Here is a 23,987-nt window from a genome sequence, read left to right on the forward strand (position 1 = left end):
GACAGCACAGCATCCATGTCAGCCAGCTGAACATTGGAGTGAATTTGAACTCACATTGATGTGGCCGTTTCAGGGAGCCAAAGGGAATTCTTGTCCAGTGCAGCCTGCAGTTGAGCTCAGCTCTGCTTGGGAAACATGGCCCACAGACTCGAGAAAGAATTCCTTTTCCTAACGAATTGTAGAAATGGAGTAGAAGCACGAGCTGTTTAGAGTTTCCGTGGTAAATATATAATTTGATTACATGTGTCAGTCATTTCCCTCTGTGCTCAGGATTTCACTAGGATTTCTTTCCAGTGTTTAAAAATAAGTTAACCTTGGGCTCGGCAGTGTGGCCTAGTGGCTAAGGTCCTCGCCTTGATCCCATATGGCCACTGGTTCTAATCCCGGCAGCTCCACTTCCTCTCGATCTCTCCTCCTCTCAGTATATCTGACTTTGTAATAAAAATAAAATAAATAAAATAATATAAAATAAATCTTTAAAAAAAAAAGAAGAAGTTAACCTTAACTAATGGCCCTAAGGTCATTCATTGATTTGCCTCATGACTTGAGGCCCCCATGTGCATACTCCATGTGGGTCCCAGGTGTAAGCCAGATCTAGTCAGAATGGTTCAGCACTTTGGAAAATGAACACTCAGACATTCTGGGGTGTTGATCACAGTACCACAGGTGTAGGCCAGAATGGCTACCAGCTGACTCGGTGGGGGGGGGGGGACTCTGAGGGAGTCCAGTGTGCTTTGGAGGAGACTGGCAAGTTCAGGGTCATGCTCAAGGGTATTCAGGAGGCCTGGGGCAGTGGCTGCTTCCACCCAGTGCACAGCATCTCAACGAATTTTGGTTTTTAGAATTATTTATTTTTGTTTGAAAAGCAAATTTTACAGAGAGAGAAAGAAAAGATCTTCCATCTTCTGGTTCACTCCCCAAATGGCTGCACTTTCCTGAGCTGAGGTGATCTGAAGCTAGGAACCAGAACTACTTCTGGGTCTCCCGTGTGGATGCAGGAGTGCAAGGACCTGGGCCATCCTCTGCTGCTTTGCCAGGTCATAAGCAAAGAGCTGATTCAGATGTGAAGCAGGCCAGGCTGCACAGTGCCCATGAACATGTGCCAATATGGGCTGCTAAGTCCACGGGGTGGAGGATTCATATGCTGCACCAGCACGCTGGCCCCAGCATCTCAGTATTTCAACACATGCTTGGATGCCCAGCGTGTAACAGTGGAACACGGTCCTTAGCAATGCACCCTGCAGTGAGCAGCCTGGCTGTGCAGAGAGAAGGGACTGATAGGATCCTGCTGGCACTGGGGCATCCTGGAACAGACCTGTGCCATGCTTGCCTTCCAGTGAACTGTTCTTCCCATGTCACGTTGCTGCCTTGTAACAAAGGTGTGGAAATATCTCCATTTCCACTTACTTCAGAGTGGAGTTGACTAAAAGGACTTGTTACAAACAAAACTGAGAGGCATGTCGCAGAAGTTGCCTGGAGCGTGGAAGTACCTGTCGTACGGGGATTGAGCTTGCTGGTGTGCATCTGGAGGTGCACCAGGCTGGCACACAGTCCGTGGCACACTTGGGACTTGTGCTCTCTTCTCTAATCTTGTTCTTCCAAAGTCCTTGATTGAAAATTAGTTTATGTGGTGATGTCACTAACAGCTGTATTTTCTTTTCTTTTGTAAAGATGTTTCTTTATATGTGCATTTAAAATCAGAGGTCTTGGGGGCAGGGAGTCTATGAGGGAAGACAGATTTCTCATCCACTGGTTCACTTCCCTCATGGGCCGCATCATCCTGGGTCTTCCAAGTGGGTTGCAGTGTCCCAAAGCACTTAAGTCATCTTCCATTGCTTTTCCCAGGGGCTTAAGTAGGGAGCTGGATTAGAAGTGGAGCAGCTGGGACACAAACCAGCTACACAATGATACCAGCCCCAACAGATAAGTTTTCTGGTTATCAGTTTTATGTAGTTTTTTTTAAAAAAAATTTTTTTTTATTCACTTGATATGTAGAGACGGAGAGCATTCTCATCCACAGTTCACTCCTCCAATTCCCATAGTGGTCAGGACTAAGCTAGGGCCGAAGCTGGGAGCTGGCAACTCCATCTAGAGCTTCCATATTGGTAACAGGAACCCAGTTCCTTGTGCCATCACTGCTGGGTGCCAAGCCCAGGTTCTCTAAAGTAGGTGTCTTGACTCCCCAGGGTGATGTGATTTAGTAGTGCAGAGTCCGCCTAGTTGAGGGAGTGGCTTCCCAAGTCCCTCCAGTGGCACCTCTCAGCTGCCGCATGCTTTCCATTCCCCTCTCTCTCAGCTGCTGTTTTCTTCCTCTAAGCCTTAATCCTTTCTTGAAACATCTGGGCCACACAGAAGACATCTTGGTTGTGGTCATGGAAGATGGAAGAGACGGGTTGATTCCGACTCTCTCCTTCGGGAACGTCCTGCCCTGGGTCACGGGTCAGATGTGACCAAAGCATTTCTGGTAAAATGAATCCACGACTTCCCATTTTGAATGAGGTTTGTGCTTTTCACTTATTATTATTTCTGTCAATGATAAGGCCCTCTGGTGTGACTCAGAGGTGGTTTTGTGGCCTTTTCCCACCCAAGAGCAGAAGCAGATGAAAGGTTGTATGGTGTGGAAAGTGCCCTAGCACTGGAAGAAAAGACTGCTTCATATAAGGAGGCCTGTTCCTATATGGAAAATGTGAAACATTTTTTTTTTACATGGCCCAGGTGTGGATTAGCTGCTGAACCTTTTACCCAGCTGTGTTCACTCTTGTAATTCTTCTGAGCATGCTTCAGCCAAGGCAAAGAAACATGTTATTAAAGGTGAGCGGAAAGGCGTTTAAAAAGTAAACAAACTCTGTAAGATCCTAAATCAGAAGCAGAATGTATAGGCGCATACTTGAAAAGTGCAAAAAAAAAATGTGTTTCAGGGTTCCAGACCTGATCTTCCTTCTGCCTTCTCTGAAGATCTTCTTTAAGTGTTTTGTGGTTGCTGAAGGGAGAGGCAGCTGAAATTAACCTCGGTCTAGGGTTCTTTGTATCTAAACCTGACTCCCCTAAGATGCGGGAGACCCCCTTCTTCATGTGAAATCTGTGATTCTCCAGCTAATACTGGGTAGCAAGAAGAAAAAAAATCAGTACTATGTTTTTTTTATGTTAGCAGTATGTTTTTAAGAAGTTTAGCCTCTGATAGATTTTCGGTCCCTTTTTCCCTATCGTTTAGCATGTCAGAAAAAAAAACAAGTACTGTATTGTTACCAGTTTGTGGAGGCATACAGAAATGAAGCGTATGTAAGACCCACTGAAGTTAGATTATCCCTGGTCATAACCACAGTGACTGTCGTTTCTTTTGACATTCGCCACATGCCAGGCACACTGCTGAGCCCTTTTATAATTGCCTGTGCTCTTCCAAAGCATGTTCATGATTATGCCCATTTTATGGATAAACACACCGTGTGTTAAAGCAACCTGCCCGAATTCACAGGACCAGAGCTACTTGATCGCTTGAATCTGTGCATGTCGGCTGTAAGCTCTTTTCTTAGCCGAAGGTATACTGAACAGCACTATGTATATTTTATAATACTTTAAGTGAGGGGTCTCAAAGATGCATGAAGAAATACAAGCATTTTTCCTGCGAATCTTTTATTTCTGAATCTTTCTTAATGCTCAACAATTGTCCCGCAGCTTGTTGTGTTATTTGGTAGCCTGTTTTCAGCCAAGTGCACTGCTGTCCCTCTGAAGATCGCAAACTTCCGTTGTGACTGGAATTGTTAAAAGGTGCCGTCCTTTTTTTTTTTTTTTTTTTTTAGTAATTTCAAGTGGGCTAAGGCAGAAGAGGAGAGGCATTTCAGGGGGTCTTCCTGGCTGCTGTGGACACAGGAAGCAGCTTCTTCCAAGGGGCCAAAGGCTGACTCTTTCAGATGCCGCCATGACACTTTTCTCGGAGACATGCCCATAGCTTAACAGGCTTTTCTGTACCCCTTCCCTGTTGCCTTGCATGACAGAAAGGGGGAGGGTTCAGCCAGCAGCATCTTCATCTGGATTGCTTTTGGGTAGCTTTGTTTCCCTGAAAAACCATGTGCTGAGTTTGTCAAAGTCATCTTCCCCTTTCATCCATGCTTGTTGTAGGAGCATTGACTTTCCTATGATGGGGAAAGACATCAGATGCGACATCTGTGCCAGACTTGTACCAGGGATTTCACCTTTTTTTTGTCAAGTTCAGCAGGCACTCATAGTATTATGAGCATTCACAGTTCTGTAACATTAATACTAGCATAGTGTCCGGTAAGTGCTAGCTCTTTAGTCAGGAAATCAGGAGGTAGCCTCCAGCCTGGTCCTGTGGTCCTCCGGCATCTCTCAGGGTATTTTTAGTGGGATTTAGGGAGGTGGTGAGCTTTGGGTAAGTCCTGGGATAGGTCGAAGTTGAATGTAAAGGAAGCTGAGATCTACAGATAAATCAGGAAGAGAAGCATGGGAAAGGAAATAGGAAAAAACAATGCCAGGACAAGTTGCCTCTTCATTGAACATTGCTCGGGTACCAGAAGGGAAGTTTCTACTTACACAGTGCTAGTAGGCACTTTGGGCACAGGCTTGGTAACTTAGTGAAGTAGGGATGTGTGTGAGACTGGGGAGCATTATTTTTAGGAAGGATTGGGGGCCTTTCCAGTTGTACTGGACAGGTGCATGTCTTCCCTTTAGAGTGTTAGTATACCCATAATAAGTACAGGTAGCTTTGGAGCCAATAAGAGACTGTACCATGGGCCCAGTGTCTTAGCCTAGCAGCTAAAGTCTTCACCTTGCACACGCCGGGATCCCATACTGGTGCCGGTTCATGTCTTGGTGGCCCTGCTTCCCATCCAGCTCCCTCTTCGTATCCTGGGAAAGCAGTCGAGGACAGCCCAAAACCTTGGGTTCCTGTACCCACCTGGGAGACCCAGAAGAAGCTACTGCTCGGTTCCTGGCTCCTGGCTTTGGATCAGCTCAGCTCTGGCCGTTGCGGCCACTTGCAGAGTTAGTCGTGAGACAGAACTCCTTTCTGTATATCTGCCTTTCTAATAAAAATAAATAAGTCCTATAAAAAGAGAGAGAGAGACTGCGCCGCAGGTATGCAGTGAGAGCCTCCGTACAGACCCTGAAGGAAGTGGAGGCCCTGGAGCAAGATACAGGAGTGTTTGTGTTCCATGCACAAGCTACTTAGCATTGCTCCCTGCAGTCTAGCTGTGGAATTCCCTGTGGAACTGCTCTTTTGAACAAAGACATGTAGTAAGCAGGTTCTTCCCTTCATGGAGTTTGTGTTCTGATATTTTTGTCTCACGCTGAAATGTGCTCGGCCAAGGTGAACCTAAGTTGCTTTACCCAATGTGTACTTTTTCTCAGCAGACTCAAACAGCATCAGTGTGGCTGCAGAGTGGAGCTGCCAAGAGCCAGATGTGGCCCTGGGAAGAAGATCTGTGAGAGCTTGTCATCTGGCAGCAGCTGTGCTAGCCTAGGCCTGGTAGGCAGCCACAAGTGGCGTCTGCCAACTGGTGGCCAGACGCTACTGCAGGCTGAAACAGTCAGCAGAATCCGTCCTGCGGTGGCCGGGTGCACTGTGTGTGTCCCATGGTTGACCGCCGCTGTCCAGGCCAGCGGCCTCGGTGGGCAAAAATCCCAGCAAGGACCTCATGCTAGCCCCTGCACAAGCTAGGCCAAGTCTTGCTGACCCCGAACCAGACAGGGCTGCAGGAATGATAGAAAACCTTCGCAGTGAGAACACAGAAGGAATGAGGCATGGTCCCTGCCTCTCACTTTTTTTTTTTTTAAGATTTTCTTACTTTTTTTTCTGAAAGAGAAAAAGGGGTGACGGGGCCCTTCCATCTGCTGGTTCACTCTCCAGGTGGCCACGACAGTCAGTGCTGGGTTGAGCTGAATCCGTGAGTTTTGTCCAAATTTCCCATATGGGTGCAGGGCCCCAAACACTTGGTCCATCTTGTGTTTCCCAGGCCGTTAGCAGGGAGCTGGGTGGGAAGTGGAATAGCCGGCTGCCATCTGGACAGCATTCCAAGTGGTGGTTTCACCCATTATGCTACAGCATTCCTAACTTCTTGGTTGTGTCAGAGATCTCTTGCCCAACACAAGAGTTCCAACTGCTGATATACCCCTACAGAAAGCCAAGGTGTGGAGTTGGCTGTGAGCTTATCTTTTTTTTTTCTAGTAATTACTTTTTAAATGGTTGCCTCTTGGCGAGAAACATGTAGGATGGTTTATACTGATGACACCTAAACAGAGACGTTGATGGCAAGTCCACCTTTGGGAAGCAATTGAATCTCTAAGATATGTCCTGACCCTTAAATATCTCATCTCTGGCTGCACAAAGCAGGATATAAATTAATGTGTCAGCCTCCCCATGCATGAAAGCCTTGGGATATACTGCCGAGCGTCTGGTAAAATGTGCCAGGCAGGTCCTGCTAGGACACAGGACAGTGATGCATTTTGGGGAACCACTGTCCAGCAAGGCCCCCCTCACCCTAGTGGTTGCTCATCGAGTGTTTATAGGCTAAGCCACATTAGAGCATGCGGACTTGTAAGAGCAGGGATTTAACATCAGTGCAAATATCCGAATGCCAATAGGAGAAACAATTCAGAATCTTATGCATAAAAAAGAAAAAAAGTTGTAGCCAGAGTCCTTTTTTTTTTTTTTTTAATGCATCCTCTTCTAAGATCTGATTCTAACAGAAAACACACGATGGCAGAGATGAAGGTTTTAAGGGGCATCTCTTGGGGGAACCAGACATGTCCAACTGAGAAAATCCTCATCACTATAAAGCTCTTGGTGGTTTTTCAGAGAAGTCCCACTCTGTAGAAGTAACGCTGACAACAGAGCATTGAAGTGGGGAAAATTTGAAAGATACCAGTTTATGTGTAAAAAATCAACTTTTATGTTCTAACTGGATCGTGTCAATTTGCTGTGCAGGAAGCATAAGTGAAGCCATTTGGTTTTGCGGCATTGGTGTGGGCTGGCTAGGGGGTGGGGATAAAGTTGAGGCATTGATATAGTATGAGGAGAGCCAGATGGTTGCATTACACATCTTTTGTGTTCTTGTTTGCTTCTTAAAGCAGTTGCAGAATTTTGCCCTTGGCTATATTTTCCTCGTGCCTGTGTGTTCTGCTGTGAATTTACTTTTGTCAGAGTACTTTAAAAGAAAAGGCTTGCTGTTAAAAAAAAAAATTATTTTTTTTTACTTATGTTATAAACTTGTGAAGTCAACAGTGTGTTCGTAAAAATATTTTTTAAATGTTAAGTATGTTAGTAAATACTAGGAGGATCAGCTTTTCTTTTTCGTAGCATAGGATTTCAACCGTATTTTATGTCAGGTCGAAGAAAGATTTCTCCAAGATGATGAATATGCAATTGATGATGGATGGATGGATGGAGATAGATGGATAAGCAGAGAGCTAGATAAAACAGGTATGTTATTATCCCAGGAGCAATGAGGCCTCATGTGAAATATAACTTTGCATGTGACTCGTGGAGGATTCTCGGGCTGTGGTTTGTCTTGTGTTTTCTCAGCAAGCCTGACTTGGTGGTAGTTTGGTAGAGTGAGAGTGGGCTGGAGTAAGTTGGGGAAATTGACCTGAGTGTTTTTGGTTAGTATGTCTTAGAAGCTGTTTTGTCACATACCATAGAATTCTTCCTGTATGTGTATTTATTTCCTCCTAAAGACCAGTTATCACCAGTGAGTGGCAATGGGTTAACATTCTAACTGCATCTATGGGGTGGTGTTCCATCAGCGGCTGCTTTTAATAAGGAACTGCTTTGGAGCTGATCCCCCGTCCCCAGCCCACCCCCATCCATTCCCCATCCTGAGAGTGCTGCAGGATAATGTAATGGTCTTTCCACAGTCCCAGTTTACCTGGTTGCCTTTGCTCAGTGAGAGAACACCACGAATGCGGGCTGCTTGGCTGCCCATCTGCTTTGCTGTTGTGCGGACTTCTAGTTTTCCTTGGAACCTGCAGTTGCTGATGAGAAGGCAGGAAGCTTACGACCTAACCTGATTGAAATCCCGGCTGTGTTTAGTCACAAGTCCGAGGCGACTCCTCCCAATAATGAAGCCATTGTGCGCATCCTATCTGATCAGTTCTTGAAATGTTTTAGTAAGTCTCTCTTACAACATTATAACGAGACAATCAGCAGCCTTAGAAGGTCCCCATCTGGACTGTAGAGTTCTTTTACTGAAAGATGTTTGCCTTTTTGAGATAGCTCTCGCGTTTCATCATCTGTTCCGCCGAGATGAAGTGCATATGAAAAGTCACTGACTCTGAATCCATCTGTTGTTATTATTTTCCACTGATAATTGGCTTGAACAATGAAATGTCTGTGTCTGCAGCCTTTGAAACTGTACACCCTGTTTATTTTCTGGAGGTCTCGCTGCAACGACGCCCCCCCCCCCCCACCAGCTTCCTCCTCTTCATTTTCTCCCAAGCGTACGGCAAGTGGTGCTGGGGTGAGGATGACATCTTTGACTCTGAGCGTCAGTATGTGTCACTCAGCATCTGAAGCTTGCATATGGATTTTTGTCACAGTTCCAGCGCTCTTTCAGCTGGGCCACAATGCATGGATCCCTTACCTGGGTCGTCATCTTTATTTCACCGTCCTCATTAAAATATTAATTCAGAGCCCAGTATCTAATACCTATGGAATTAGATACTACCTATAATTGTATAATACGTTCAGTGGCATCCAGGTTTGCACGATACAGAGCATTAATATTGGATTCCACTAACAGCACTTCCATTAGCTTGCTCAACCAGTATGAGATATAGATGAGCTGGGCTGCATAACTACCCGGCAGAACTGCCAAAACAGTCATTAGAAGCTCCACTGGGATGGACAGAGGCTCTCGCACAGTGATACACTGATTACATTTTCCTCTATGCTTTATTTGCATCAAGGTTAGATCCCTATTAGCCCTGGAAGCCGGTTATCTAACACCTTATTTGCAAGGTCATTTCAAGGCAAAACAGTGACTACAACCCCAGCCTTGCATTTCTGTGGGAATCCCCTCTCCTGGAACCCGTGTTTTATTCTTTAGGACTTCTGCAGTCTTTCTATTTTGTTTTGCTTTTTCTCCAATCGCTGCCATAATATATATCCAAAAAGGGATTTTGTTTGCCATTTGAAAAACTTCTCAGTCATGGTTTCTAACTTTCCCAAAGGCAGGACACCTCTTGCAAGACAGTGTTGTGCTCATGAAATGAACACTTGTTTTGAAAGTGGGAAGCCTCCTTCCTATGCTGGGCATTGATGCTTGGCTCAAGCAGTGTCCTTGCCCCTGAGCCCCGGCCGCGGGACCCACTCCGGCTGCAGCAAAGCCCTCCCTTCACTGCCATCACACCAGATGACTCTAGGAAATACGCAGGGAACACAACCTTACCTCGATTTTGGTCGAACTCAGTTTTAATACTGTACAATGTGTTGTAAACTAGTGACGTTCCCACGCAGCTGGCACGTGGAGTGGGAGGGCAGTGTGCGTGCGCCCCACATGCTGGAGTAAAGGCAGTGGTGGCCATGGGCTTTTCTTCTTGCTTAGATTCCTAGGTTCTAAGGACAAATTATGTTGAGGTATGACATATTTTCTGCCGAAACGGAGAAAATTGTTGATGGTAATTATGTGATTTGATCAAAATTGTAAGTGGTTGAGGCCACTCAGTTAAAAGCATCTTTTCTAATATACGGGTAATGTTTTTAAATGAGTGGTCATGGATTGGTGACATGGGAAAGGCAGGCATTCAGGATATATATCTGAGAAACTCAAAGTATTTTTCCGTAAATGATTAGGGAACTGAAGGGTGTAGTTAAGTGACTTGCTTATTCTTTTTAATTTGAATTGCATGTGTACACTGTGTATACACATGTGCCTGGGTATAGTTTATATTTGTACATAAAATATATCGTTCTCTGGATCCAGACTTAGGAAGCTGAATTTGTAATGAGACAAGGCTGAGAAGCAAGAAGTATACCTCTGGCTGTAAGTGGTGACAACACGGTGTGACTGCAGAAAACTCCAGTTGAGCCTTAGACATGTCAGTGCACCCCACCACAAAACTCCACCAAGTTCTTGGGGAGTAGCTGGAGGTAACAGCAGTAGCACACCTCCTCCTGACTCCTCCTCTTCTCCACTGAGTTCTTAATTACTAATGAATGCAATTCATTTTAATTGTTATTATAGCAACATCACATTTAACTATCTCCTGTGTAGTCCTGTCCCCTGGAACAGGCGGTGTCTGTGGCAGGAGGAGGACAGGTAGAAGGCACAGCGGGCGTCTGATTGAGCCAGTTATTCATTTGCTGAGTGTTTGTGTTTATGCAAAGGGGCCTCTTCCTGCATATTTAATCTAGAGTAAGGCAGTGGCTTTTGTTGTGTTTAGCCCACATACCTTCGGTCCTTCCTCACCCTGCCGCCAGCCTGGGAGCCCCAGAGCCGGCACGCTCTCCCAGCGCCTTATAGTTTGTCCCTTCCAAACTCCCAACTTTTCTTCCCCTGTGTGAGAATCGCTCTCTCCCGCCTTAACGCTCCACCTCCTTCTCACCATGATCTGGTAAGTGTGTGTGAAGCCAAGGCGATACTTTGTTTCATTTTACAAATGTTCGGTGTGGGGGTGAGGGAGCACTTTATCGCCCTTGTGGGCACTTCCTGAGAGCCATCCTGGTTCCTGAATCGAGAGCCGTTGTCAGTTTCTGGCTGTATTGAAATAGACAAGCACAGGTGCCTCTGAGGAAAAGTGGCTAGGTTTTGGACAGGCAAAGAGGCTCTTATGGGACTGGAGGGAAGTAAAAAGAAAAGAGATGGGGTGGGGGCAGCTTTATTATTCTTTGTCCTCACAAATCCTGTTTTGTAACTATCGTGCAGATAATGCTGCCATTGTTTGGTAAAAGCCTTCATACAGTGGGCAAGACCGAACTGTTAGAAGGCAGAGCCACTCTGCTGCGGTATTGTCTCTCCTGGGCCTGGGTCCTCCCTCAAGGTCTGCTTCGGAATAGGAAGGGTTTTCTTCGGTGGAAATTGCGTCGTCTCTTCATTGATATTAATAGCACACTAGAGATGTTGGCCATGATGCTTAGAGAGGCGGTCGGGAGGGAAGGAAATCTGATCTTGCTGGGGGTGGGAAATGACAGCCTCTCGGCCCCACGGTGGAGGAGACCTCCACCCAGGCTCAGTCTGCATAATGGCATCCTGGCTGAACTGTTTGCTCTAGGAATTGTAATCTTGAGCTGTTTGTTTTACTATCTGGAGTCTTGCTTCCCCCCCCACCCGTTCCCCTTCTTTTACTGTCTGTTAGAAAGCACTGTATTCAGGGGCAAATCCTGTGTTTTTAAAAAGTAAAATTAAAAAAAAAAAGGCTCAGGGGAATGGACTCCTGGTGCACTGAGGTCCTTCAGGGGGGAAGCATGGTGTTGTGCTTGCTTTCTGAGAGTCAAGTGTGACCCTTGCACGAAGGAGCTGCCAGGGTGGACAAGGGCAAGCTGCCCCAGAAGACTGTGCCCCGTGCAGTGAGGTCGGAGGGTGCAGCCCGAGCCCAGGCTCTCCGGCTCTCTGAGCTTTCACCAACAGTTCACGGCCGCGGCCGTTTGAGTAACTCTTTCCAACGGAAGAGTGTGCTATTCCCCCGCAGGTTGGAAACTGTGAGAATTTCAATAAAATTTCATCAACCTTATTAAAATATGTAGGGACCTCGGTCTTCTTGGGTACAAATCAGTCTAGAGACTTCGAAGCATTTATTAACAGTGAGGCTGCTGAAGGTTTTTAATCATAAAATTACAAACACTCTATCTAATTGTAAGTATATGACTTTTATACTTGGTTTTTAAGGGGAAAAATACTTTTTTTTTACCCGAGGAAAAGTAACTCCATCGGAGCACCTTCTGTGATTAGCGCTATTGTATTCTTAAATTTTGATTGATAGAGATAATAGTTTTCACTTAAAAATACAGACAGGTACTTTAACTTTCCATGACAATAGCTATTTGCATTTCTTTTATCTTTTTGTTTAACATTTGTGGGGGTTGGGATGGATTTGATTATTAACTCTTATTGCACACTAAAGGTAAATCTAAAACAAAGGCATTGTTGGAGCTTCAAAGGGAAAACAGCAAATATTGTTTTTAGGTTTCAACATTTAAAGGCTGTTAAAGGATACCTATAAAATACATTCACATGACCGGGACCAGGGTTTTGCTTCTCGAAGGTAAGAGAGAGCCATGTTTCCAAGTGAGATGGGTCCATGCAGAGTCGCTGGGGGCGACCAGCTTGAAGTCATTTCCCTGGGCAGGCATGGCCTGGTGGGGTGGTCTGTGCCACAGGCCACACCGTTGTCAATATTAGTGTTTTAGAGTTTCGCCTGCTGGACTAGACCCCAAACTTAGATCGTTGCTACTTGGTGAGGGCCTCACGTTGGAAGGAGAAAGGAGGCAGCACACCAGATATATGCAAGGGCAAAGGAAGCAGTGTACAGAGGAGGTGAGGCAGATCCAAAGGAGTGTGTGTGTGCCACGGACAAGTGGATAAATGCAGTGCTTGTCACCAGGGTCATCTGCCTGCTCAGGAAACCTGGACCGCACAGGTGTTGCTTGATTTTTCTTTTCCTGTTCTTCTCCTTCTTTCTCTTCCTTCTAGTCCCTCTGCACTGCTCTGGCTCTTTCTATTTGAAGCCATCTTGGGCCACAGGAAACACTTAGGACTGACTTCTGAATGGATTTTCTTGTCTGAAATGCAGTAAACCTGAATGACCCTTGGCATTCGCCCTCTTCAGCTAAGTCACCTGTGCCTTCAGCATGCTTTTGTTTTCCAAAAAGTCCTGGGCAGACAAGTTCAGTTACCTAAGAGGCAGCGATCTTGGAAAAGGAGCCATTTGAATCTCTGCAGATGAAGTGTCTGCGAACGGATTTGGGAGCTGGGGGTGTTTGACGCAGGTCCTGGATTTTGGAAAAGGAAGGGGTCCTCAAGCTAAGGACCTCCTGAGCTGCCCACTTTTTGATGGGCTGACTTGGCCTCTCTTGTGTCTCCCTGGGAATGACACAGGATGAGTTCTCAGCCAGCATTTGTTAGGCCAAAGGTTGAGATGAAATATGTCGGCCCTCCTGGAGAGTCACTTTTGCATAATTGTGTAAAAACGACAGATGATGTAGAAATTGGGTGGCAGGTAATTTCTTTTACCTATCGGTAAAGAAAAGAGGGAAATATTCTTCGTGAGAGACGGAGGATATACACTGTTCATTTCTAGTCTTTTGAAATGAGATCGCGCCTGCACCCCTACCTGCCAGTACGAGTTGGCACCACACAGTGTGTAAAGGAGTGGTAGAATACACCCAGAGGACAGGTGTTACAGTAACATACAGGTTTTGTAAAATGATATTTCTAATTTGAAGGGAGAGTTCAGAAGTGAGAGGAGGAGGAGGGGATGGTAAGTTTCTGACCATAGCAGTCACGGCTGAGGTTTGGTATCTTCTTGATCCTGGTGCGTGTGGTTCCCACCTGACCTCAGGTGAGTGACACTGTCGCCAGGAGTAATGAAGAGGCCATGGCACAGTTGTGGTGTTCGCTGGGTCTTAACTGTCAACAGAATGACATCAAGGAAAGAATGGCATTTCTGTTTATCATGTCCTTGACTCACGTTGAAAACCTGAAGCCTGATAGGAAAGTGTAAAAAAGAGAGAAAAAGGAAAAATAACGCACTTTGTGCAATGACAGCGTTTTTTAAAAAAAGACAAGTAGGCTGAAGGGGAATATATTTCTTTCACTTTTTGGGGGGTAACAAAAGCTTTACATAATCATCTAATTTTAGTTCTAACACTTGTACTGCCAGGAAGCGTACAGGTAAATAGTAGACAATATTTGCTAAGTAAAAATGACTGTTTAACAAAAAAAATAAAAAGAAAATAAAGCAGATTGAGTTTTGGAAACGGAAGTTTTATGCTTTGGAAAAAATTAAATGCAGATTTTTCTCCTGGTTGTTGATTTCCGATTCTTCTAAGCTTGTAATGATGCAGACTTAGCCCCAGAACTACCCCTTAATTTTCTTGTCTGTTATATTGACACATTTCATTTAATTTAGCATGATGGCAAACAGCTGTTGAACTATTAATCTTTTCTTGAAAAACTAGCAAAAAAAGATCTTTGAGATTGCTTTGCTAAATGCATTTTTTCTTAAAAAAAAAAATGAAACCAAAAGAAATAAGTGAACAAGTGATCAAATGTGCAGCTGCATTATTTAAATTTATAGATCTTCATAATGGAGAAAGATTGAGTTATATGTCACTGGCAATTTTTTTGTGTATGTAAAAATTAAATGAAGCCAATGTTGTATCATTTATGTGTTGGAAAGTCAGTTCTATAATTTTGTTGTGACTAATCCTGCCTCCCCCACTCTCCACCCAGGAAAAACATTCCCCTTTGTAGTATGTCCACATGAGGCAGCTTCCATCTTGGCTCAGTGCTCACGCACATGCTAGCCTAGGTGGGCTGATAGGTAAGAAGAGAGCGGGCCTACCTCAGAATGATCTGCAGCTTCCAGTGCAGCAGTGGAGATAACTTTATTCAAAGTAGGCACTTTCAGCAGTTTTTTTTTTTAAATTAAATTTTAATGAGGTCCAGTTGTTTGCTTAGGCCTGTATGATAGCAGATCTCATCTGCATTGCAAAGTCTCGTACTATAACGTCCGACTGCCAAACATGCCGCAGTAGACACAGCTCAATAGATAAACATAAATGAGTTTAGAGTGCACGCACTGGAGAACATCTCAAGTGAAAAGGAGGGAGAAAGGGGCGTTCTTGCTTTGAATCGAGTAGGGTCTGCCAGAGTTCACTTGCTTTACATTTCAGATTTGCTGAGTGGCGGAGGTAGAGGGTGCTGGGGTGGGAGAAGCCGCCAGCTGGGCCCTGTGTCTCGCCCAGGCTGTGTTTGTGTGTCGGGGGGCTGCTCTGCCGGGCTACCAGTTGGGTGTTGCTTCCTTATCATGACTTGTCCTGAACCGGAGTTCTCACCCTTGGAGAAACCAATCCCGAGGACACACATCAGCAGTTAAAGCGCACGATTTTCATTTTCAATTTGAATTGTTTTGTGTAAAAACACAAAGGTTTTGGGCAGGTTGCAAAATAGTAACTTAAAGTCTCAGAGCTAGGGTTTTCCCCCACCCAAATGGTGAACATTTATGGTGAAAACCTCCAATTTCCTCTTATAGTAAACATGAAAATTATGATTTCACTCAGAGCCTGCATCTTTTTCCAACCTTAATGGCAAGAATCTGCATACACTTGCTTGTGGAAATGTCATAAATTGGCCTGAGATCAACTCCTGCAAGAGAGTACACACCAAAGTGCCACTTTCAAATTTTTCACCCTGGTGAAATAGGATTTTTTTTTTCCTTCTCTGGGATGTTTGCTTTTTCCTGTTCATGGCCAAGCAGGAACATAGCCCCATAAAATTAAAACCACTTCATTCCATATTGCGTTCAGGAGCGAGCAAAGGATGTAAACATTTTAGTACAATGATGGTAGGATTTCAGCATCTTAGAAAAAAAAAATTACATGAGCATTTGGTCAATGGCTGTGGAATGAATCCTGTACCCTGTTAGAAACTTGATCTAAATTAATAAACAAATGTTTTTCTTTTCACTTGTGCCATATGCTGATCCCAGTTTCATGGGCAGAAAGAGGCAGCTTGTAATGTTTCTTAGAGGATTACTCACTGTTTTGCATAAGAGAATATGCAGATGCAGGAGTAGATGTGGAATAAAATGTGTTCCCTGCTTTCTTTGTGTTTTAGGAAGCTTGATTTCAATTGTTTATTTCATCTGACGTGAACCATTTATATTTAACGTCGTAGATCTGGTAGATCTATGCTAAGTGGAAAACATTCTGTGAACAGTTGTCATCAGCAGCTAGACCCCCTCCAGCCCTTCCCCCAGGCTGAAAATGGTGGTGCTTTCATTTGTTTGGAAAAGTCCAAAGTGGAATAATGCGTCTTGTCTCCAACGACCCTCTCTCTTCCGTAGGACAAATGAGCCTCCACTTTAATGAAATTAAAGATGTTGTGGATGTTCAGCAAACAGAGACACACATTCCAATAGCAGTCTGGTTTCCAAAAACAAAGGCCTGTGAGTCATATTTTATTCCACAAGAAAATAAATTGATAGACGGCATGATGAGAGCAAGTTCACGTGTACAACCTGAAGCGCTTCACCTTGACTATTTTTTTTTCTCTCTCTCCAAAAGTGTGTGGTCCGGAGAGGTGCAGATCTTAGAGCTTGCCATGAAACAGAATCGAGTTTCCTTATTGCTTTGCTTGTGTCCGTCCCACGCGGACGAGGATTCCACCTCCCTTAACACCCAGATTTTGATGTTCTCTTTTGTTTTCAGGGTAAGAAGTGACCTTTTGAGGTGACTATAACTGAAGATTGCTTTACAGAAGCCAAGAAAGGTAAATATCTATGTGATTAGTAGATTTATATTGAGCGGCCTATGTCTTGCCTCCTTGGCATCCTAACCCCGTTGTTTTCTCATCTGTCTGTGTCAAACAATACATGTACTTCTTGGTGTGGGAATACTCTGTGGAGCCTGTTCTGGGAAGTCTTCAAAGAGAAGATTACCCTTAAGAAGTGGTCTACAGATTCCACATTTCCCTCCCAGAGATTATACTGTTTGTGGAAGCAGAACTTATTTTTTGCTTGTTGACTCAATGGGTTTACCATTAGACAGGAATAATCACATCACAGAAGTGGTGATTCATAAAAATTAACTTGCTGCAAACAAGAGTAGCACATGTCAGCGCTGCGTGCTGAAGTGGTGTCATCCAATTGATGTTCATCTGGCGGCTTGATGATCACCTTCTTTCAGAAATTAATAGTCAGGCACCATAGCAACACGCCACATTGATGTCACCGCCGAGCAGTGTGGGGCACATCCCTGTAATGTCAGTGCTGGGCTGCCTTGTTCTCTTGACCTTGCTTGCAAATCAAATGAGTACTTGATTTTAAAATTAGAACTTTCCAGAGAGACTCATGTAGCTTGATGAATGAAAGCCAAATTTAATTTTCTCAAAATCGCTTTTCGGGGTGGGGAATGCAAAGCCATTTGGTTGAAATGGTTATGGATGTGACATACTTACTTGATTTCAAAAATATCTCTCTGATCAGAGCAAAGATTATCTTACAGATGATTTGGTCATCTGATATTTCTCAAGGAGTAAATTTTTGGATTTGAGTCTTTTAATAGTTGTATTGGATTTAGTGGCTGCAGAATAGGCTATTTTCTAGCATGGTTGAATGAAGCAGTTGCTCTGAATGTACTGAATCAAAGTTTGTGAATTTGAGAGATGCGGACTGCTTATACTCTTTGAGTTATGAGTTTTTGTAAAAAATTTTCGATGTGACAATTGATCACATTTGTTTTTAATCTCTCCCCTGCCAGGATACATTAGAAGGAACATAGAATTGAGTTTATATTTGCATTCTGGCACATTTGATTTGGTCCAAATATATCTATGTATCTTATTTCACCATCTATGTTGTTTAAACCTTTGCAGGGCACCACCACACCGGCACTCAGTGAAGCACTTTCTGTGTGCCCAGCTCGTTTCTGAATCTTAACAATGAAAGGATTAGTTTGCAGCAGAACTCTGCAAACTGGTTCTGCCTTGGGGACCGTTGCCTCATGTCCCAGCTGCTAGTTGGGATATGCTTGGCAATCTCCTGACCTCTGCCATATCTGATTGATCTCAGTGTAAGAAGGCTCCTCCTGCGAAGTTGGTGCCAGGTGTTTAATTTGTGCCCCGCTGTTAGCAAAGACTTGCAGTGAAGCTAAAAGTTGGGATTAAACCAAACTGGAGAGGTAGAGGAGGAGATGAAAACCAGAATCACCTTGAGAACCTCCGTAATCACACTCCTGCAAGTTAGAGCTTCAGTGTGAGGATGTCATTGGTTTCTCCGGAATCACTTGTAAGCAGGAGTTCTTCCTGTTCTGATGTGCTGTCTTTATAATGTGCTTGTACCCAGCAATCAGAAAATGGAGATGGGGTTCTTCCACTCAATTCTGTGGCATTTTTCACACTTAAAAATATCGTGGGTCAAGGGGGAAATTTGGGAGAGAAGAGCTTCCAGGAATATTTTTATTAGTCCAGGTTAAAAATATTTTATGGTCATTATCAAATATGTGATCAGTTACATCATTTAATGTCCTGTATATAGGACCTCTCCCTTGAAAAATTGCTGGATCATACACGATTTGATTGTCTTGATGCCTCCCTCCATTCTTTACACAAAGAAAACTGAGTAATGAATCCATGTAGTGGTTTCTTCATCTTGCTGTTTCTTAATTTTAGCTTTCATTATTGTCTTGATACATCACCTTTTTATCCATCCGCAATGAACATTTTATTAATGTATTTTTCCTCTGTAGCATCTGTCCCATCTGTATTTTGCTTCTAATTTCAATTATTAAAGGAAAGTTATGGTTTATAGGTTCAAATGAGTGAAAGATGATATACGTCTCTTAAATTTTTAAAAATGTGTTTGAAAGGTAGGCAAGCAGAGAGAGATGGAGCTCCTGGTTCACTCTCCCAGTGACCAGGTGAGATCCAGGAATACGGTGCTGGGCTTGTTGCCGCCTCCCAAGCACATTAGCAGGACACTGGAGTCAGGAGCAGAGCTGGGATTCACACCAGGGCATTCTAATATGGGACCCCAGAACTGTAACTAGCATATTCACCTCTACCCGTACCCTTAAAGAAGCCCAAGACCTTGCAAAACCCGTGCCTTGCATAAATGCTGGATATACATAAAACTCGTTTGCTAGAACTATTTTTAAAAATGTCTAAAATGAATGTGGTGGTAACTGTTTCTGCCTGATGAGTAAGCCCTAAGCAAAGAAAAGATCTTACTATCCAATGCTGGACTAAAACCTAGCACCAACTTTCACCCTGTAGGAAGGATGTAGATGTCAAATGCTATGAGCTTCTTGGTAAATACCATGCCTCAAATTTGAAATCTGGGAATCATTAGCAGTCAGTGTTGATGCAAATAAATATGCCTACATAGGCACTCTGGGAACAACTGGTTATGTGCATAAACGTGGCCGGGCAAATTCACAAGAACAGATGAAGCCATTTTTTGTTAATTTAGATCCAAAGGTCTGAAGAATCATAAATAACAGCCATCATCCTTGGTAGTGATACAACGATTTTCTTCCGAGTGGATCTGAGTGCTTTACAAAATGAGTCTGGTTGCTGGCATTCCTGAGAGGTAGCTTCAATTATTAAAGTCCCAGCTTTACAGACTGGGAAAGTGGCCCCGTAAATGGTAAGCAACTTACCCAACGTCAACAAAGAAAACTTGCTCTGGTCACAATTACCTCGATGCCATTCTGTTGTGGTTGTCTTGGTTCTGTGAGTTAATAAAGTCGATGTGGCATTTTCTCCTTTTTCTCTCACTATTGACAGTTCAGCCACGTGCATTTTACTTCGAATGTAAATACAGTTTGTAAAATTCATCATTTTTTGATGAAATCTGAATGGTAGTGAGTACTGAAGATCATCATTGAATTCATAGAGATTAAATGACTTTAAATTTTAGCTACCTTAAAGCTTCATATTTTATTTGTTGTTTTCTTGATTATTATTTTTATACTCAACTTATATATGAGAATTTAAAACTATTTATGAGAAGTTAAAACTTTCCAGAGCAAAGTGAAGTTCTTGCAGTTCTTCTCCCATTGTCATGTTAGATGAAGGAGCAGTAATACCTGTGCTACATTGGCCATATGTACTAAAACTTATTGACTACTTAAAATATACCCCCGATGTCTTTGGAGACATATATTTATGTGATTAAAACATTTGGCTGACAACATTTTATTAAAAGGGACCTTTTATTTTTTAATAAAATGTTTACTCAAGTTTAAAGGCAGAAAGACAGAAACACAACAATGTTTCCTCTGCTGGAAACTTTTGGAATGGGAGGGGAGCCAGGAACTTGCTCCATGTCTCTCCTGTGCATGTCATAGACGCAAATATTTGAGCTGTCACCCGCAACTTCTGAGGGTGCATGTTAACAGGAGGCTGGCATGGAGAGTGGAGCTGAGATTTCAAGCCTAGACTCTTTAATATGAGATGCAGGCATCTCCAATACCCACCGCCGAAATGGCCTTTCTGTGGCATTGAGCGTTTGAATTGTGATTTGATTCAGGTAGTTGTTACGAAGATACTCCATGCTAGTACTCTTCATTATCAGATGACCACATTGGCTGTCACATAGCAATCGGTTCAGTAGACATTGGAATGTGCCCAGTCCTACCATATATGCCCATGCCTGATTTCTAACTGGGGAAAGCCAAAGCTGATGTGACTAGGAGACCCTAGTCCCCAGCAGCGTAAATGATACAGACATTATGTCCTTCTCGTATAACAATTGGGCCTGTCTCGCTTGGCTCAGCAGTCTCTTTCCATTTGTGCTTTCCTCCTGTGCGGTATTGTATTTATCTGCATGGCGGAAGCCCAGTTGTTGACATACTGTGGAGAAATCCAAGGTAAGCATGTGTCCCTTAAGCAAAAAAGTAAAAAATTGCCTGCGACCTGTTGATGTTTCATTTGGTTATGATCCTGTGGTCCCAATATGTTTCTAGAGCTGCTGGGAAATAACTCTACTTTGGGGGCCCGGCACCTTAGGAGGCGCTGGAGAACAAGTTTAAGGAGATGCTGAGGACACAGCTACTTGATAGATTGAACCACTCTGATAATTTCATTTGTGCATTAATTCATTCACACATACAAATGCACTTGTACACCCATATGCATTAATTTATTTTTAAGGATTCAGTTTATTTTTACTTGAAAGGCAGACTTGCAGAGAGAATAAAAAAGAGAGAGACATCTTTCCTCCATTGGTTCACTCTCCAAATGGCCATAGTGGCTGGAGCTGAGCCGATCCAAAGCCAGGATACAGGAGCTTCTCCTGAGTCTCCTATGAGGGTACAGGGTCCAAAGCACTTCGGCCATTCTCTGTTGCTTTCCCAGGCCACCAGCAGGGAGCTGGACAGGAAGCACATCAGTTGGAACTCAAACCAGTGCTTGTATTGCCCATCTGGGATTCTGGCACCATAGACTGAAGTTTAGACAACTTTACCATGTCACTGATCCCACATGCATTAATTCTTATCACGGGTGTCAATTGGTAGCTGTGCCTTAGGTACTAACATCATTGTGTCACACAGGACAAGATTTCTGTCCTTGTAGAGTTTGTTCTAGAGAAGATAGACATGGATGTCTAATGATGATGATGTGTGTTTGGAAGGGCAAATATGAGAGTACTTCAAAATGTTTGTTTAAAAGTGGAGTTGTGGGATGTCTCAGTGCAAAACACTTCAAACTTATGTATAGTTATTATAGTACACATTTCTGCAAACTTTTGTAATTGTTAGGGAAAGGATGCTATGCTAAGCAGACTTGGACCTCGGGGACCATATATTTTAGCAGTGATGGAATCTCTGTGTAGTTGGCTTGATTTTCTTGTACCGTTTGTACTGATGTACTTTATTACAGTTATAATTCATGAGTTTGGCATTGTGGCACAGCTGATAAACCTGCTACCTGATGCACCAGCATCCCGTGTGGGCAGTGGTTTATATCCTGCCTGCACCACTTCCGAACCAGTTCCTTGCTAAGAGAAAAGCAGCTGAAGATGTCCCACGTGTTGGCAGAGCAGATGGAGCTCCTGGCTTTGGCTTGGTCCAGTACTGGCCATTGTGGCCATGTGGGGAATAAAGCAGCAGATGGAAAATTTCTCTCACTGTTACTCTTCCAAAATAAGTTAAAAAATAAATAAATGCTTTAAAAATAAATTATAATTAGAACTAAGTGGACAACTACCCCAAACAAACGATGACAGCAAAACATCTCAGTGAATGGAACCAATGGGCATTGGGAGGGTGACATCATCCTCGGATCGGTGAAATCGGCAGCGTTTCAGAACTGTCCACACCACTTGGACAGAACCCCCGGAATATGTGCACGTTGAGACTCTGGGTTGATAATGAGGTGGCGGTTCCTCATCCCTGGGTACTGGGAAGTGTGGAAAGTCATGAGTGGTTCCCCCTTTGTCTTTCCCCTTCCCCCAGAAACAGCAAGAAGAAATAGCAAATTTGGAAGCAGTGAGTTTACCCAACTTTCCCTAAACCTTGATCCTTCCTGCCCTGATCAACCATGTAATCATTCTAAAAAATAAAATGCATAATAATTAATTAAAAGTAAACAAAGAAATAATTTAAATGTAATACAGTCCAATCATTTAAAGTGTAACACAGACGTTGCACGTGCGTAGAGTGACACAATGTGTGGTCTCTGTGACCAGCTTGCAGCATATCAGGGTTCACCCAAGGCATTTAAAATCTTAACCTCTCAGGTCCAGCAGCCGTGGCCTAACAGTTAAGTCCTTGCCTTGAACGTGCCGGGATCCCATATGGGCACCGGTTCTAATCCCGGCAGCTCCACTTCCCATCCAGCTCCCTGCTTGTGGCCTGGGAAAGCAGTCGAGGACAGCCCAAAGTCTTGGGACTCTGCACCTGTGTGGGAGACCTGGAAGACGTTCCTGGCTCCTGGCTTTGGATCGGCATAGCACTGGCCATTGTGCTCACTTGGGGAGTGAATCATCGGATGGAAGATCTTCCTCTCTGTCTCACCTCCTCTTTGTATATCTGACTTTGCAATAAAAATAAAATAAATCTTTAAAAAAATCTTAACCTCTCTAAAATTTCAGTGTGTTAAAAGTTCTTTTTTAAAAAAACAATATTTGAGAGAATGGCACAATAAAAAAAAAAAGAAAGAAATACACACACCACACACACACACCATCTTCCATCTATTGACTCACTTTAAATGTTAGATAACTTTCAGAACTGGGCAAAAGCCAAGAGCCTGGAACCCTATCCACATCTAAAGTAGCAGAGGCCCAACTACTTAGCCATCTTGTGCTGCTTTTCCAGGCGCCTTAGCAGGGAGCTGGATGGGAAGTAGAACAGTCAGAACTTGAACGTATGCTCTGATATGGATGCTGGCACCGCAAGCCACAGCGTAATGTGTTGAGCCGCTGTACTGTCCTGCTTTCTTGATCCTGAATGCAAGACAGTGGTGGACAATAATAATCTGTTAAGGGATGGAATACAGGGAAATAGTAGTGTAGGTATTTCTACATAACCAGTATGGCCTGTCAACAGTTAAACTTCAGAATTTAAATGTTTGCATTTTAAGATAGCTGTTTTTAAACATTGTTAGCCATAATGCTAAACTAAGTTGATCTGTAAACAAGAGCTGTCTCTCTTGAATGTTAGTTTAAAAAATTTAAATATTGATTTACAGAGAAATATGCTCAATAGAGTTCGTTTCTAAGCAAAAATCACTTGTTGAAACGTACGTGAAGGCACGTTTTGTAGTAAACAATGTTTGCAACCATATTTTGCACAGAGAACAATAAAACAATACAACTTCAGTGGGTATCCTGCATGTTTTCAAGATGATGGTTTTGCTGTGCCGGTTGCCGAGGGTGTTAGGTATGTAACCGCAGACCTTGAATGTCAGAAAAGAGCCTCATGTTAGGTGGTGACTTGGCAATATCAAGGAGAAGTGGTGAGTAGGAAGTACTGCTTTTCTTGGACAATTCAGAAACCTCGAGAAGAAATTTGAAGCTTAATTATATGCATAGAAAACCCCATAAAGGATAGCACATCCATGTTAACCTTATCCACACATCCCTCTACAGCGGGTGACATTCAGGACCTTCAAGGAACAAAATGTGTATTGTTGATAGAACCAATGTTTTACACATCTATTTCAAGAATTGATGCTTGTAGCAGCACCTTTAACTTGGGACTGAGTTTGGATTTGAAGTTTGTGGTGTCATTTAAAAGAAAAAAATATATGTACTAGTAAGTGAGACACTGTATATTTAACAGTATTTCAAAAAATGATTGGAAAATTGAA

At 43.4% G+C, this 23,987-nt stretch overlaps 1 protein-coding gene across 8 annotated transcripts in view; it reads left to right on the plus strand.

Moving 5' to 3' along the window:
• FOXP1 (forkhead box P1) overlaps positions 1 to 23,987 on the plus strand; it is a 500,423-nt gene that overhangs the window by 156,477 nt on the left and 319,959 nt on the right. For 7 of the 8 annotated variants that reach the window (XM_004581618.2, XM_058678860.1, XM_004581620.2 and 4 more), the window contains one exon: positions 16,382 to 16,442. The gene's annotated coding sequence lies outside the window, so the exon portion shown is untranslated. Of the gene's footprint in view, positions 1 to 10,134; positions 10,567 to 16,381; positions 16,443 to 23,987 lie in introns of those variants that run through there. The other variant, XM_058678853.1, reaches the window with a different exon arrangement.

Source organism: Ochotona princeps, chromosome 21 (genome assembly GCF_030435755.1).
Source record: "Ochotona princeps isolate mOchPri1 chromosome 21, mOchPri1.hap1, whole genome shotgun sequence".
Classification (NCBI taxonomy): domain Eukaryota; kingdom Metazoa; phylum Chordata; class Mammalia; order Lagomorpha; family Ochotonidae; genus Ochotona; species Ochotona princeps.